At 36.3% G+C, this 17,868-nt stretch overlaps 1 protein-coding gene across 6 annotated transcripts in view; it reads right to left on the bottom strand.

The window, feature by feature from the left end:
* Positions 1 to 17,868, bottom strand: part of EPHA6 (EPH receptor A6) — an 865,677-nt gene that overhangs the window by 695,139 nt on the left and 152,670 nt on the right. The gene's annotated exons all lie outside the window — the stretch shown is intronic.

The following is a 17,868-nucleotide window of genomic DNA, read 5'->3' as shown; positions in this document are numbered from 1 at the left end:
ACTACTTTCTTCAGTCTACAGGACAGTTATGACACTTAAATGTCTTCAATATCTACTGTACATTTCCATGAAAAAAGAATTATATTCTCAAGCAAACTTAAAAATAATCTGTATCTAAAATTTCATTTACAAGTTGCTAGCTTTAAATTGAGAGGATACTATCCAGAAAAAACAATAAGTTCCTTTGGAACTGTGGATATAATTTTGCAAAACACCCCTGATAAACATAGGAGTGATCCAATAATCTCATAAAGATACATGCAATTACTCATCTAAATGATTTTCATCCTAGCAATCATGGGTCTTATGTAATTCTTACATTTGAATTTAAGGCAAACAAGCATTATCATAGCTCATATTTAAAAAATATTTATTTATTTTTGGAGTCTGCAAGTGGGGGAGGGTAGAAAGAAGGGGACAGAGGATCTGAAGTGGGCTCTGCGGTGACTGGCTGACAGCAGCAAGCCTGATGTGGTACTTGAACTCATGAACCATGAGATCATGACCTGAGCCAAAGTCAGATACTCAACCGACTGAGACATCCAGGTGCCCCTCTTATAGCTTATTTAATAAGCAAAGTAACCATTTTGAATATAAGCAGTGAAGCAAGATGCAAATAATAAAATTTGTGAAATATCAAAAGCAGTATCTAAAACTCCAAGCATTTCACCCATTGGAGAGCCTCTGAGGGTACTCAACAAATGATTATTCTTATTTTAGATAATTTCTAATAAGAACTGATTTTGTTTCTCAGGAAATACATGTCTATACTGCATCCTGAACTTTTCCATATAGAATGACAGGGCTATATTCTCAATGAATTCTGTTTAAATATTACATCTTAAAACCTTCACACTGTATCTCTTCGTATTAATAAAAAGTATTAATCATGGTCATCACAACTACTCCTAAAATATGAAATTTAACTAAAATGTCAAAAATGGCCTCTTGTGACAAAAATAAATTCTGAAATCATTTTATATCTTTATTTAAAATGTGTTGGGTGTGGGGGAAATACTTAGATGGAAAGAAAGGTCAGGAATGAGAAGAATGTAACATACATTCACTGAATTAAAACTGAGCTGAAGCAAGGGATAAGGAAATGACAAAATATACATGGATAATGAAAAACGTGGTTCTTCTCAAAGACACTGCATAAACATTCTTAACAAAATGGTACCTCATTTTCTCGGCTAAATTTGTGATATTTGATGGTCATTAGTGCTTTTTCTTTCTTTTATTAAAAAAAAAGTCAGAATTAGGTTTGAGTACCGAAATAATTAGAACAGATCAATTGCTAAATTCTATCTTATCTAAAACATTCAAAGTAATTGAAATTAGATATTTAAATCTGAATCTAACTAAAACTAGAATATAAATTCAATATTGGTATACCTAAAAGATTATGAAGTTTACTAAAAAATATAAACATTAGCAGATATAGAAATGGTATGACAATTTAATCATAATATAGCCTTCAGAAATACTGCATTTACACATAATTATATTTGCATTTATGTAGTTACGTAATCTTTTTGTTATAATTTTCAAGTGTTAAGTAAGACCTCTAAAATTGTGGGGCCCATAGTAAGAATGGTAGTATGAGGGCTCATATAGCATGCGTCTAAATATGTTAAAATGATAAATCATTCTTTAAATCATATCAAATTCTAAGTATGTTCTCTTTGCCTATATTGCAAAGATACCTTCATAAAAAGATGGAAGGCCAAGTTCAAATTTAAAATACTTGGCTTTTGAAAAAACTTTTGGGATTACATCAAAATAAAAAGCTTCTGGACAGCAAAGGAAACAACCAACAAAACTAAAAGACAACCTACTGAATAGGAGAAGACATTTACAAATGACACATCCAGTAAAGGGTTAGTATCCAAAATACATAAAAAAAAAGTATACATCTCAACATCAGAAAGCAAACAAACAAACAATCCAGTTAAAAATGGGCAGAAGACATGAACAGACATTTCTCCAAAGAAGACATACACATGGCCAACAGACACGTCCTCAAGATCACTTATCATGAGGGGAATGCAAATCAAAACTACAATAAGCTATAACCTCACACGTGTCAGAATGGCTAAAGTCAAAAACACAAGAAACAAGTGTTGGTGAGGAGGTGGAGAAAAGGGAAACCCTTGTGCACTACTGGTGGGAATGCAAACTGGTGCAGTCGCTGTGGAAAACAGTAAGAAAGTTCCTCAAAAAGTTAAAAATAGGGACAACTGGGTGGCTCAGTCGGTCAAGCATTCGACTCTTAACTTCGGCTCAGGTCATGATCTCACAGTTCATGAGTCGAGTCCCGTGCTGCCAGCATGGAACCTGCTTGGGATTCTCTCTCTCTCTCTCTCTCTCTCTCTCTCTCTCTCTCTCTCTCTCTCTCTTTCTGCCCCTCACCTGAGTGTATTCATGCATGCACAAGTGCTCTCCCTCTCTCTCTCAAAATAAATAAATAAATTTAAAAAATAATAATAATAAATAAAAATAAAACTACTCTGTGACCCAGTAATTGCACTACTGGGTATTTACCCTAAGAATTTGAAAACACTAATTCGAAGGAATATATGCATCCCTATTCATTATTTTTTTTAAATGTTTATTTTTGAGAGAGAGAGAGAGACACACACAGACAGAGTATGAGCGGGGGAGGGGCAGACAGAGAGGGAGACACAGAATCCGAAGAACGTTCCAGGCTCTGAGCTGTCAGCACAGAGCCCAGTGAGGGGGCTCTAACCCACTAGCTGTGAGATCATGACCTGAGCTAAAGTCAGACACTTAACAGAGCCATCCAGATGCCCCCTGCATCCCTATGCATTATTTACAAAAGCCAAACTAAGGAAACAGACCAAATGCCCATCTATAGCTAAATGGATAAAGAAGATATGGTATATACAATGAAATATTCAGCCATAAAAAATAATGAAATCTTGGCATTGGCAACACAGGGATGGATGTATAAGGTATAATGCTAAATGAAATAGGCACGTCAGAGAAAGAAAAATACCATATTCCACTCATATGTGGAATTTAACAAAACAAATGAACAAAAGGGGGGAGGGGAAAAAAGACAAATCAAAAAGCGAACTCTTAACTGATGGTTACCAGAGGGGAGATTGGTAGGGTGATGGATGAAATAGTTGATGGAAATCAAAAGTAAACTTAATCTTGATGAGCACTGAGAAATATACGGAACTATGGAATCATTACTGTACACTTGAAAGTAATATAACATTGTATGTTATCTACACTGGTATCTCTCCATAGAGAGACTGCCCTTAACTTTAACCAATCCCACTTCTAATTCCTTCCCTGACTCTAGCTCTTTCCCATGAAAGTCTTCACATATGCACATATATACAGCATCCCAGCCCTCAAGTCCAAGCTGTGCCCCTCTCCTGTTACAAAAAGCTGCCAATTTTGGCCTTCCAATCAACTCAGGTTGAACATACCAGTGGCACAATATACCCACCGGAGGATGGACCCCAACAAGAAGTCATTAAGTTCTTTAAAAGAACTTAGATCCTGATGAGGGAGCATAAGGCCAGCTGACAGGCTGCAAACATGCCCCTCCCCCCAGATAGGATATGTGTGATATTCCTCAAGCACTCCTGGCTGCCCAAGAACAAAGGAAAGAGGCAAAATAAATGGTTATCTGACTCTCTCTCTCTGTCCCTCTAATAGATGTGGGGGCTTCTTGCTCATTCATTTCCGGGTTAATGGCTCTAATGGGAGCCACCTGTGGTTAGTCTACCCCAGGACAGGGACTTTAAGGAATATGACCAAGCAGAACAGCTGCTGAAACTCCCTTTGTTTTGGGAAAATTCCGTCTTCTCTGGTCTGACATGGACTGCACATTTCCCACTTGTTGGTGGAAAGGAATACAAATATGGTGTCTGCTCCTCTGTCTGAACTGAGGAGATGTAAGACTGGGAACCCTCTTTCTCACCTCCTGGTGGCATCTCACCTCTTCTGCCTCCTACTGTTTCTGCATCACCTAGGATGTGGCCTACATAACTGATTCTATACCATCCTCCACCTCCTCATTCATTCCTCCTCCCACCCTCTGTGTCAAGGAGGAAAGAGCACCCACTTGGACCGCCCATTTCAGATTTTCCCACTGGGATTCCAGGTAAGGACTGACCATAGGGAACAGACTGTTTTTTAAATGGATGCAGGTGGAACATTTTGGTGTTTAAGCTAATTTAAGTTTGTTAGTCTAAGATAGACCTATCAGCATTAAACATGAAACTCTTATTATTCTTATCCAGGTTTGCTGAAAAGTCAAATAAACTTGTGTTGTCTCTTGCAATTTGTTAGCAAAAAGGCAACTTAAATGATGGTTAATTCTGTTGCAAAGTTTTCATGGGTAATTGTTAAGATAGCTTTCAGTCTTTGGTAATCTGAAACTTTAAAGTTTTGCCTGCATGATAATTGGGATTGAACTCGTTGAATTCAATGAATTTTTGAAGAATTCTTCAAGAATTCTTGAAGACATCTTTGGTGCAAAAAGGTGATTTAATTAAAGCACGGGGACAGGACCTGTGGGCAGAAAACAGCTGCCCTGGGACCATGATTATATACTGTGGAGTTGGGGGAGGTAAAGTCCAGGGGAAGTTTCCAATGAGATTTTCATATGCTAAAGAAGACTCCTAGGATACTGGAGGTCTAGCTATTGTCAAGCTAAGGTTTTCCCTCTAGCAAAGCATTAGCATTAAGTAAGAAGGGAGTTCCTGCAGAAAAGTTTTACTCTTCCAGCCTCAAGTATTTGTCAATGGGCTGCAGGTTATAAGAAAATTTACTTCTATCTGCCATTTCTTTCTGCCTTTGTTTCCCACATCACTATGAAGGGTCATGATCTTGGGGCTCCAGGAAAAGGAGTCTATAGGTTTCTGGAGATTAGGCTATTTGATAGGATTGCCTTTTTCTTGTGATTTACTGATTTACTAAGATATTTGTAAATAGATGGAGACTCACGACCTGCAGGACTATGATCTCTATCAGTTAACCATTTGTTTTTCCCCTTCCCTTTGTTCCTGGGCAGCCAGGAATGCCCTAGGAATATCACACATATCCCAACTTGTGGGGGGGGGGGGTAGTGTTTGCAGCCTGTCAGTTGGTCTTATGCTCCCTCATCAGATCCTACACTTTCCTTCTGTACCACACTGTAGGGAAGACCCCAGAATTCCTTGCTCAGATGGCTTCAAGTCTTCTTGCAAGAAGAAGAATGAATAGCAATTAATATATAAGATTAATCTACATACATACACTTATTAGCAACTGTAACTGTACCACATATGTTCAACAGGTAGAAGTTTTTGCCCCTATTTAAAACAAACACACAATTTATTCTACAGCTGTGAAATATTTAGATGTACACATACCTGGAAATTGTAGAAATTACAAGATGAAAATATGTATCAAACCTGTTACTAATTCTGTTATTTAGTTGGTTAATTCTGTCAGCTGTTTGCTTTTACATAATAGATAACCCAAAATATTATGACTCCTTAATCTCATGATGTTTGTAAAAATATTTTCATATAGGACTTGAAATACCAATATATAAAACAGTTTACTAATATATAATATAGAAAAGAGCTCAGTACCACAAAAAATAAGCCATAAATGCTTCTGCAAAGTAAAGTATTTTGCAAATTGTATCTGTTCTTATGGCCTGGACGAGTAGAACAGAAAGTTTCTTTTTCATGTTAGTTTTAAAAGCCCTTTCTTTGGATCAAGGAGTAGATAGATAACTTACGAAATGATGAGTGGAAAAGTTTTTTAACTTGGGAGTATTCATTCTGCTCAGTGAATTTTGGTTAAGCAAGAATCAGTTGTAAACCAAAGGGTTCTCTCTTTTAAAATCTTCAAGGGCTGGGGCGCCTGGGTGGCTCAGTCGGTTAAGCGTCCGACTTCAGCTCAGGTCACGATCTCGTGGTCCGCGAGTTCAAGCCCCGCGTCAGGCTCTGGGCTGATGGCTCAGAACCTGGAGCCTGCTTCCGATTCTGTGTCTCCTTCTCTCTCTGCCCCTCCCCCGTTCATGCTGTGTCTCTCTCTGTCTCAAAAATAAATAAACGTTAAAAGAAAAAATAAAATCTTCAAGGGTATCTTGGATTCACTAATTCCTAGGGGAAACTATTTGTATATTGAATTTATATTTATCAAAGCTTTTTTACAATTTTATTTTTTACAAATGTTTACATTCGTTTCACATCAATCCAGTAAAGCAAAACAAATATTTTCATTTTCATATTACAGATAAGGAACCCAATACCTAGGAATTAGTCCTTGCCCAGTGCCGCATGGACCAAGGACTGAAACTGAAAGGGCGGGCCTAAGCCAGCCGACTCCATCTTGTTCTGTGTCCTTCACCTTGACCTTGCATCCTCTCCTTGAGTAATCCCCCATCACCTGCCTAACAGGATTCGGACCCTTCCCCAGCCAATCGGCTGAGGCCACAGCCATTACCTCACCAACTGTCCCTAGGCCCCAATAAAACCTTTGTCCTTTTGAAACTCGCTCTCTCTCCCTGGTATCTCACCGCTGCATCCGTGCAGGTAGGGGATTGAGCTCGAGCTAGCTCGAATAAAGGCTCTTTTGCTTTTACACGGACTCGGCTCCCTGGTGGTCTTTGGGGATCACGAATTCTGGGCATAACAGAAACCAAGCTTTCTAATTTTATTTTCCGTATTTTTGTTTTGATGGCATACTTACTGGCCTGGGAGAGACTACCCCTCCCAGGGCTAGCCAATTCTTAGAGACAGCAAAGGGGCCTGGGCCTTTGCATTTGAAATTATGTTCATTTGCATATGAAAGCAACCAAACTAGAGTTTATAGCCCCAGCTACTTTCTTATTTAACTCTGGTACCAAACTAATATTTCCCCTGCCCTAAATTATCCCAGAGCTTGATAGATGCCAGGCAACTAGAGAGCACTTCTATAGTCTAAAGCCCACAGAATTATACTAACCAGCTGATCCTAAACTGTTTACCCTGCCCTACCTTGCCTTTCCCATAGAAAACCCAATAAAGGCTCTGGCTCAGGCTTTTCCCTCACCCCATCTTCTGCCACTTGACCAAAACTTGTCACTTCCCCTGTGGCCCTGTGTGGCATGTGGTTACTCCTTTACTGAGTCCGATGAATATAATAAACTTTGTTTTTCCAAGTCTAGTTCTTGTTTCCCCCAGTGGCCACATGGACTTCACCATACCATATCCAACATTAACATCCTTAGAACAAATAGTCATGGATCCTGAGACATACTTCCTGACAACCCTTCAGAGGACAACTGATTCTTAACCAAAAGCTTTCACTGAGCAAGATGAAACTTCAAGTTGCAAAGCTTTCACTATTCATTACATATAATTCATATATCCACTCCTTGATCTAAAAAAAAAAAGGACTCATAAAACGACCATATGACAAGCTCTCTCTTTTCTATTAATCCAGGCAGTAGGAGCAAATACAATTTGGAAGATACTCTACTCTGCAGGAGCATGTATCAAGGTAATTAAGCAAGTATACCATTAGACCAAGGTGGCTCTAATGCTTTTGCAGACTACTTAATCAAACTGAAACCTAAACTATAGTAAATTCCTATAAATGCTCCAAGGTTAGAAAATCAAAACCTATGAACAACAAATCATAAGGAGTCAACCAAGGCTTTCCCAAATAAGGCACCCACTTAAGCTACAGGCAATAAAATAATTTCCTCGCTTTCCTTTGACTTCTGCTCTGCTCTATAACAGCCTTTTCCCTAGCTCCTATTAGCAGAATGACCCTTAATCACTTTTGGTTTGACACTGCTTGATTTCAAATTAATGCTTATTCAAATACACATTTAGAAATGTTAATATACCTCAGTTTATCTTTTAATACATAACTTGAGTTTTGATCTACTATAAATAATATTATCAGTGAATTGTGTTTTTTTAGTGTTTATTTTTGAGAGAGAGAGAGAGAGCGAGCAGGGGAGGGGCAGAGAGATGTAGGGAGACAGAGGATGTGAAGCAGGCTCTGCCCTGACAGCAGAGAGCCTGATGTGAGCCTCGAACTCTGGAACTGTGAGATCATGACCTGAAGCCACTGATAATTCAACTGAGTCACCCAGGTGGCCTACCAGTGAATTTTTTTATACCGTAGTATTTTAAGTCTTACATGAAAATATAGAAAACTAAACAACATAAGATGGAGGAGTTAAAATATTTTCAGTTAAGTTCCTATTATGTAAAAGCATATAGTTGACAGAATTAATCAACTTAATTTCAACTGCAGAACTAATGACAGGTTTGATTATTTCATAGTGCAATTTCTACAGGTATAAAGATTATGTACATCTAAATATTTTACACTAGAGAATGTTATGCATGTGCTTGTTTTAAATAGGAGCAGGAACTTTTACACACTGGAAAAACTTAGTAGAGGGTTACATTTACCAAAAGTTTGTGCATACAGCTTAGTGCTTTACAGCACCTAAGAATATTTCTTCACTGATGGATCTCTTGGGCAGCCTCATTTAAAGTGAATGTTTCTTAGAAGTGACAGGAAGTACAAACAGCTATGAACAGTACTTAATCCTTTTATGCCTGAGGTTCTCTAAAAACCCATCCCCACCCACACACAGAGAATTTTTGTTTCCATAGCAAGCTAAATAAACTAGGCCAAAAAGCTGGATTCCTTTTGGGCATAGAAAATTAGAACAAGAAAATTAATTCTTAAAGCAACTAGCAGTCATTGTGGAATCAGATTTTTCTTTTTTCAGAGAACAAAACAAAGCAATCAAATAGCCTTTCTAGGCAAGAATATTCAGACAATTTGCTGGCAAATTGACCCAAACATCTAAACTGCTAATGTAAATCTTTCAAATTTATACCTTCTTCTCTCTGAAAAATCTTTGGAATTCATCAGGAATATAAACATTTATTTCAAAAATAACTGTTAAATTTTTAAAATAAAAGCAGATAGTCTGTTACTCAGCATAGAAAGGGCTGTAACCTAATTGTAATTTCAAATAGCAGTATTAAGTCCTGATTACTTACTCAAAAACCACAGTTCAAGAAAACTTGTAGCAAAAGAAGAGAATTACCCTCATACTACCATGCTCACTACTGTATCTCCAGACAGAAAAGGGAGGGGGAAAATCATATCCTAGATACCTTAGGACACTAACCAGCTTCAGGGCTGGTCTGCTTTTTGGCAAAAAGAAAAACAAATTAGTAAGAAACAAAGTTAAATATGCTGATAGTTGTGACTAGGGAAAGTAGCACTCTAATAACATTGAAGAATGAAATAGCTATAAAAAAATAAATTTGGGGGGCACCTGGGTGGCTCAGTCGGTTAAGCGTCCGACTTCGGCTCGGGTCATGATCTCACGGTTCGTGGATTCGAGCCTCGCATTGGGCTCTGTGCTGACAGCTCAGAGCCTGGAGCCTGCTTCAGATTCTGTGTCTCCCTCTCTCTCTGCCCCTCCCCCCCCCCCCTCTCTCTCTCTCAGAACAAAATATTAAAAAATAATAATAATTTGGGGGGACACTTGTGTGGCTCAGTCAATTTAGCATCCGACTCTTGATTTCTGCACAGGTCCTGATCTCACGCATCTCTCCTGAGATTAAATCCTGCACTGGGCTCCAGGCTAACAGCCTCTCTGCCACTCCCCACTGGTGGTTATGTTTTCTCCCTCCCTCTCTCTCTCTCTCTCTGTGTCAAAATAAATAAGTAAACATTAAAAAATAATAATAATTTGGGTTTCACCTTTACCTGTGCTTCCTCAATGAATAAGTACTTTTTTGTATATATGTGAAATTGTTCTTCTCTTTCTTTTTCTCTCTGCCTTTTAAAAAATCATTTACTGTAATAATACTACTAAACACTCTAGTATCAAATTGATAAGTCTTAAACTTATATCTGCCCCCATTTGTAACACATCCCAGCCATAAGCTAAAAGGGAGATAAATATGTGGTGAAAAATATTTTTCTTGATTTATTTCTTTAAAATGCAGTTTTGATAAATATATAGACAGAATATATACAAAGAAGTTAGAATATAACAGAAGATTATTTCAAAGATATACAATCCAAAAGAGCAAATGCCTTTTTAGATTAGCTACCATTACATTGCCATTTGATTAATTCATAAATAAATGAGATAGCCTATTACTCAGATTTTTTCTAAAAGTAAAAAATAATCTAAAGATAGGACAAAGTAAAACAAAGAAACAACAATAAAACCATGATAAATCTAATATTCTCAGTTTCCATGTATAACTTCTTACCAAGTGTTTTGTAGTATGTGGCTATAACTAATTATTCCTCAAAATTGAACCAAATTTAAATGAGAAAGGGAAACAAGGGGAGAAAACCTTCAACATCATTCTAAGATTGATAAAAATAGAAGAGCTGAGAATGAAGACAAGCCTTCATTTGGTGAATCTCTGATTTGTTCCAAACATTCTACCTCTTACCATGCATAATCCAAATAAACTAAAGTTGAACGTACATAGGCATCTCATTATGTAACGTTGTAATGGCTTAATTTTTAAGTCATAAGTATCTAATATTCTCAATCAACGAAAAGCTTGTTAAAGGGGCCTTCTTATTCTAATGTGATATTTTCCTCAGAACCACTTAAATATTCACTTTGAGTCAATATACTGACATAAACTTAGAAAATTAGTGCCCTGAATTCTGCTGCTAGGCATGTAGTTAATAACATAAATCTGTTTTTGCAGCAGAAAAGTGAAGGCTCTGCATTTAAATGATAACTACTTTCAGAGAATAAAACAAGAAGCAAAATGTATCATGTGCAGATACATTTCTATTTCACTTTGGGCAAACATAAAACTTTTTTATTAGCACTACAAAGATATTTAATAAAAAAAAAGTACGAACTCAATGGCATGTCTGGAAGACAACTGCTGAGACTAAGTAAGTTTTATAAATAAATTTATTACTTTTGGTGCATTTGTCCTATTAACAGGATCAAAATATTATAGGAAAAAGGATAATTTCCATTAAGAAGGAATAATTCTTCCCATAAAACATTGTCATATGAAGATTAAAACTTCTTAGAGTCTATCTTCTGAATGTCTGAAAGTCTTAATTGTTATAAAAAGTTGAGATTTTCCCTTAAAAATGAATAACATAGTGTAAATATCATCTTTGAATAGGATTTCTACAAAAAAGATGTAAGTATTCATCTTAATTATTCTCTTATGTTCAACAATACATGAATACCTTGCAAATATAGAATACTTTAAATAAAATACCTTGCAAAATATAGAAAACTTAAAAATAATCTCACAAACTATATTTACAAACTATATTTAATTTCATTTCATTTCTGTATGGTAGAATAAATCATATCATCCTGGTTTTATGGACGAGGGGATTGACTTCTTAAATTTAGAGAGAAAACAGAAAAGTCAACACCACAAGTATCTGAAAAGTCCTATTGGCCCATATGAAGTCTCTGAACTAAATTTAAGTAGCTTGTATTCTCTGTGAGGGAAGGCTCTTTGTTTTGTCCATCACTGCATCCCTAGTACGAGGGGATACAACACCAGGATCAGAGTGGGTTCTCTATATTTGCTGAATGTACAAATGAATAATAGAAGGCTTGAATTCTAAACCAATCCTGAATGCTTCTGCTAATGCTTCTGAGACTTACTACTTCTTAAATCAGTATTCTAAATATCACACATTATTGAGAGATATATACACTTTGAGCAATCTCCTAAACTAATCTTATTTTAGAACTTTCATAATGACTTAGCTGAACATAAAAATATCAGATGACTTAATTGCAAACATCAGATGACTCAGCCAGCATTATGCTAGTGCACAAGACTTTAAGTTAGGATGAAGACTTAGGTTTAGAACTGGGAGATGCTCTGTCTGTATGTGTGTGTGTTTCAAGACAGAGGGAGGAGGAGAGGAAAATGTTATCAAGAAAATGTGTCTATACCAGAAGAGAGAGTGAAATGACCAGGTGAAATAGTGCCGAGGCTGCTTAGAAGCTATCCTTTAATAGAAAAGGACTTTGAGATAAAAAGGACTACTTACTGATCCAGTCAAATTACCTTTGCTCTAATTACTGATAAAGTCTATAGCCCCGATTCTGATTAACTTTCTACTTTAGGTAAAAGGTATAATATTTAAGTATATTAAAATTAGGAATTGGTAATTCTTGCAAACATGAAGTATGAAATAAATGAATATTCAAACTCTACGTGTTAATACAAAGTGGCAGAAGAAACCTCCCAGATATTCTGTACACGTTAAAGAAGAAAATGATTAACAAAGGAGAAAGTGTTTGGGCACATCAAATGCTGCTGAAGGTCCAGTAAAATAAAGACAGCCCAATATCTACTGGATTTGTTAATGGAGAAGTTCTGGCAGCTATGACAAGAAAAGGCCTGGTGCAGTGCCAGTGTGGGCAGAAGCATAATCTTCAAGCAGAAATCTGGAGACAAGTGCTTTCTTATTATAGACATGTAATGTGTAAAATAAATTTGTAGAGATTATTCCAAAGTAAGAAGATGATTCTGTACATATCTTCTTAGTTTATGTTCTGGTCCATATGTTGTTTGACACTTCACAAAAATATCTATTTTGACTTGTTTTTTCAAAATACGTAGACCTTCACAATTCAATTAAAACTATCTCTAGAGGCACCTGGGTGGCTCAGTTGATTAAGTATCTGACTTCAGCTCGGTCATGATCTCACAGTTCCTGGGTTCAAGCCCTGCATCAGGCTCTCTGCTATCAGTGCAGAACCCGTTTTAGCTCCTCTGTCTCCTTCTCTTTCTGCCTCTCCCCCATGTACGCTCTCTTTCTTTCTCTCTCCCTGCCCCCCCCCCAAAAAAAAAAACAAAACACAAAAACAAGCTACAACTCTACCCAGGACTACATTTCAATGGGAATTGTTCCTGGTAGGTCAAAACTTGATATCAAAATCTTACAGGTAAAACTAATGATCATCAGCAAGTTCAAAGGCTTCAAACTGAGATTTTTCTGCATTAACTCACATGTGCCATATGTGTATTTCTGACTTGAATAAAACTACAATAGATTATACTTACTTATTTTGCATATTTGTATTCAATGACTCTTGAACACAGAATATAAGTGCATATATAATGGGAAAAGTATAAAAGCATAGGCACTATTTTTTGAATAACTCTGTGGGACTGATTTCTATTTATTAAAAATTATTTTAAAACAACAAATTATTAGTAATTAGAAGGGAAGTTTTACACTATTGAGCCAAGTTGAGAATTTTCCCCTATACCCTCTTTTTAATCTCACAAATTATTAATGAACTACAGTATAGTTTAGATGTATCATATTCTTTGTGTTAAACTATTTAAAAGAACTGCATGGCTTTATATAGGATCTGACACAATCATTACTGTGCAATAAGCCAGGGAGTATAATAAACTTGCCCTTTATGTTAAACAACCTTTTAAAAAGTTCCATTAATCTTTTCTTAGGAAAAAAACAAAACAAAACAAAACAATATTTGAAGCTAACCAAATAACAATGCTTAACAAACATTCACCTTCCAAACTTCAAGGAAAAAACTATCCCTGAATATTACATATATTCTACAGAATAATAAACTAAAATTGCTGTTAGCATAGTAATAAAACTTATGATGCATAACAAAATTTTAAGGTCATGTTGGGAACATAAATCTTTCAGCTCTGAAATATATTATATGGACCCAATGAACTTAGGTACTTCTGTATAGAGGTGCTTTTTACAAGACAAAAATGATTGGATGTTAATTATCACATATACTTCTGATTAATCTGATATTTTTAAGAAACAGAAGAACATGAGTGTATTGTCAGTAAATATTTATGAATTATTTTACATGGATATTCTCTGAAAATACATGAAAATATTATGTGCCTCTTTGTGTTTGCTTATATTACCTTTTTTCTATGAAAGTTTATAATTCATAACCCAATTAGCAAAATATTGCATTTCCTAAGTAGCTAAAAATCAAAAGGTCATAGAATTAAGCAAAGTACTACATATACTTAAATAGATATGGTTCCCATAGTTAAGAAGTACATTCAAAATTAGTATCATCACTAACATTTACTTAAAAGGATTTAACATACACTAAAAATAGTCAATATTTAGAGTAATAATTTAAACTAAACTCAATGGTTTACAAACTACTAGAAAACAATCAACAAACATATACATCTGAGAAAGTAGAAATATAGTAAAGTAGGAGATAGAATAATTCCAGAAAAGAGTGTCATAAGGAGAATGAAAAGAAAAAATTGTAAACCAGCATACACATAGAAGGTATATAATAGCTCATGACAGAAGACAAAATATACATGTCCGTTACCAAACAATAATTGTTAAATATCTACTTTCAAAAAATATCTACTTTTAAAGACTCCTGGATTTTACAATAAACAAAATCCAACTACAACTCAAATATTGGCTGTGGATCCATGGTCCCTATTTCAAATTTTCTTAAAGCACATTAGATTAATTTCTTTTACTAATTAGATTGGTTAGCCCTACACTGTTACCTCTGTTTCAAAACTTAAATATAAAAATCCATAAAAATGCTTGGCAAAATAAAGAATTTTCCAGTAACTAAAACACACACCCCCACCCACCAGAAAGAGTAACTAATTGTTCACACAACTGCATGTTAATGAGAGTAACAACTAATCAACATAACACCAAAAAGTTAAGAGTAAAAGGACTTCCTAGAAAAAATATTGGCATAATGGCCAATCATGAAAAACTTGGCAATATATTGAAGAATTCTGAGAATGTATTTAAGCCACGGGTCTAGTAATTCCACTTCTAGAATTTTATCATAATAAGGTTTAAAAAATAATTGTGGAATAGTGAGATGAAAGAATGTCATTTAGTCATTAAAACTCATTTTGAAAAGAACACTTAATGGCTTAGAAAAATATCCATGATTTATTAAGTGGAAAAATAGAATTATAAAATGAGTTAACTAAGCTGAAAGACAGCAACAGAGTAGGAGGACCATAGACTCACCTTTCCCATGAATGCAACTAGATAAATATCAAATGATACTAAAAAACCCAGAAATTGACTTCAAGATTGACAAGGCAAATTCCACAAATTAAAGGCAGAGTAGAAGGCATATCAAAGAAGGTAGATAGTGTGGAGACACAGTTTGGGAGAGAAAGCTGCTGTTCTGGGGAGGAAGCTGCAGTCACAGAGAAGGATACTAACACACAGGCAAGCACAAGGGAAAATGAATCCCCATAACAACTGACTTGGAAAGTGAGAAGGACCAAAGTTTGTAACTTATGGCAACCAGTGGGGCTTAAAGCCTGGAGTTTTAAAGGTCAGTGAGCTTAGCTGAGATGTAGCCTGGAGGACAATGTGTTGATCTTAAAGAGAAGGCAAACAACCCATGAACATAGAGCATGGAAAGAGTGATCTGAAGAGCATCTGGGGCAGAGTGGAGAGGATATTCACCCTTTTCAGACCGCATCCCAGAGAGACAGTGTTCACTGGGAGACTTCTCTAGCAACAAAGAAAGGGGCTATACCATTTGCCTTCCCTCCTTCCCCCCCACTAACATAAATGCAGAGACACCTAAGGGAACTAGCACAGCAGTGACACTTCCTACCTACCTTTGTTTATACCAAGCACCGACACCCACCGCCCCCACTCTGGTGGCACTGCCCCTCCCAGTCATACTTGCTTCAGTCCCTCATAGCCAGCCCTCCTCCCCCAGAAGACCCAAACTCATGCTCACACTGTGCCTCCCTACTTGAAAGTATTGTGGATCATCCCTTCCAGCAGTGGTGGTGATAGATCTTAGTTCACAAACATACCAGAGCACATCTAGTAAAACATGTCACATTCAGGCCAGGAACCAAACACTTCCACAACAGGCAAAGACAGCTTCTGTAGATGACTGGCCTAATGGATAAAGTGGTAAAAACAATACAGCAGAGAACACACAGCACACAATGGCAACACCCCTAGAAGCACCAGGCCCTGGGGAACAGGGAACACTAGATAGCAGAGCACTACAGGACCGGTTCTTCAGAAGGTCATTACCTTCAAGAACAGGAGACATAGCTGAGTTTCCTAACACACAGTACATGCACAGAGACTTAGACAAAATGAGTAGACAGAGAAATTATCCCAAATGAATGAACAGGAAACGGCCATAGCCAAATATCAAGTGAAACAGATATAACATGTCTGATGGAGTATTTAAAGCAATGATCATAAGGATACTCACTCAACTTGAGAAAAGAATAGAAGACATCAGTGAGACCCTTAATACAGAAATAAGGAATAAAATAGTATAGATAGTATAAAATAGTATAGATAAAGGGCTCAATAAATGGAATGAGAAACACACTTAATGTGATGAACAGCAGTCTAAAAGAAGCAGAGGAATGAATTAATGACCTAGAAGACAGAATGGAAAGTAATCAAGTCGGTCACAGGAGAGTAAAAAGAAATATACAAAACGAGAATAGATTTAGGAAATGTAACAACATTCATATTACAGGGGTCCTACAAGAAGAAAGGAGAAAAGGAGGCAGAACATTTGTTTGAAGAAATAATAGCTGAAAACTTACCTAATCTGGAGATGGAAACAGACATCCAAATCAAGGGGGCACAGAGAACTCCCATCAAAATCAACAGAAGCAGATCCTCACCAAGACATATTGTAATTAAACTGACAAAATACAGTGATAAAGAAAAAAATCTTAACAGCAGCAAGACAAAAGAAGACAGTAACCTACAGTAGAAAACCATGAGGCTAGCAAGAGATTTTTTAGCAGAAACTTTCCAAGCCAGAAGGGAGTGGCATGATATATTCAAAGAGTGGAATGAGAAGAAGCAGTATCCAAGAAACTTTATCCTGAAAGACTATCATTCAGAATAAAAGGGGAAATAAAGAGTTCCCCAAACAAAAACTAAAGGAGTTCATGACTAAACCAGCCTTACAAGAAATAAAGGGGGAAATGAGAGATCAAAAGTGACAGTATAAAAGTAGGAAACAAAAAAATGAATATTTCTTTAAAAAATAAAAATCAGTCAAGGAATTCACAAAATAAAAGGATGTAAAATAACATATATCTAAAACATGGGAAGAAGAGGAATAAATGGGTTCAAAAAGAAGAGGAATGAGTTCAAAGTTAAATGACTATCAACTTAATATAGACTGCTATATGAAGAGGTTATATACACACCTGATGGCAACCATATATCAAAAACCACTAATAAATATACAAAAAATAACAAAGAAATCCAAATATGTCACTAAAGAAAATTAGAATACCATGAGAGAGAAAAAGACAAGAAAGGATCAGAGAAAATCTGCAGTAACAACCACAAAACACACGGATAAAAAAAAATGGAGAGGGGCGCCTGGGTGGCTCAGTCGGTTAAGCAGCCAACTTCAGCTCAGGTCACTATCTCGCGGTCCGTGAGTTCGAGCCCCGCGTCGGGCTCTGTGCTGATGGCTCAGAGCCTGGAGCCTGCTTCCGATTCTGTGTCTCCCTCTCTCTCTGCCCCTTCCCCGTTCATGCTCTGTCTCTCTCTGTCTCAAAAATAAATAAACATTAAAAAAAAACCTGATATTAAAAAAATGGATAAAAAAAAAGACCCATCTACATGCTGCCTACAAGAGTCTCATTTTAGACCTAAAGACACCTATAAATTGAAAGTGAAGAGATGGAGAAAGATATAACATACAATGGCTGTCAAAAGAAAGCCAGAGTAGCAATACTTATATTAGACAAACTGGAGTCTAAAATAAAGACTATAATAAAAGACAAAGAAGGACACTATAAAATAATAAAGGGG

Source organism: Panthera onca, chromosome C2 (assembly GCF_046562875.1).
Source record: "Panthera onca isolate mPanOnc1 chromosome C2, mPanOnc1 haplotype 2, whole genome shotgun sequence".
Classification (NCBI taxonomy): Eukaryota; Metazoa; Chordata; class Mammalia; order Carnivora; family Felidae; genus Panthera; species Panthera onca.
The sequence above is the reverse complement of the archived record's forward strand: the minus strand, read 5'-3'. Positions and strand labels throughout refer to the sequence as shown.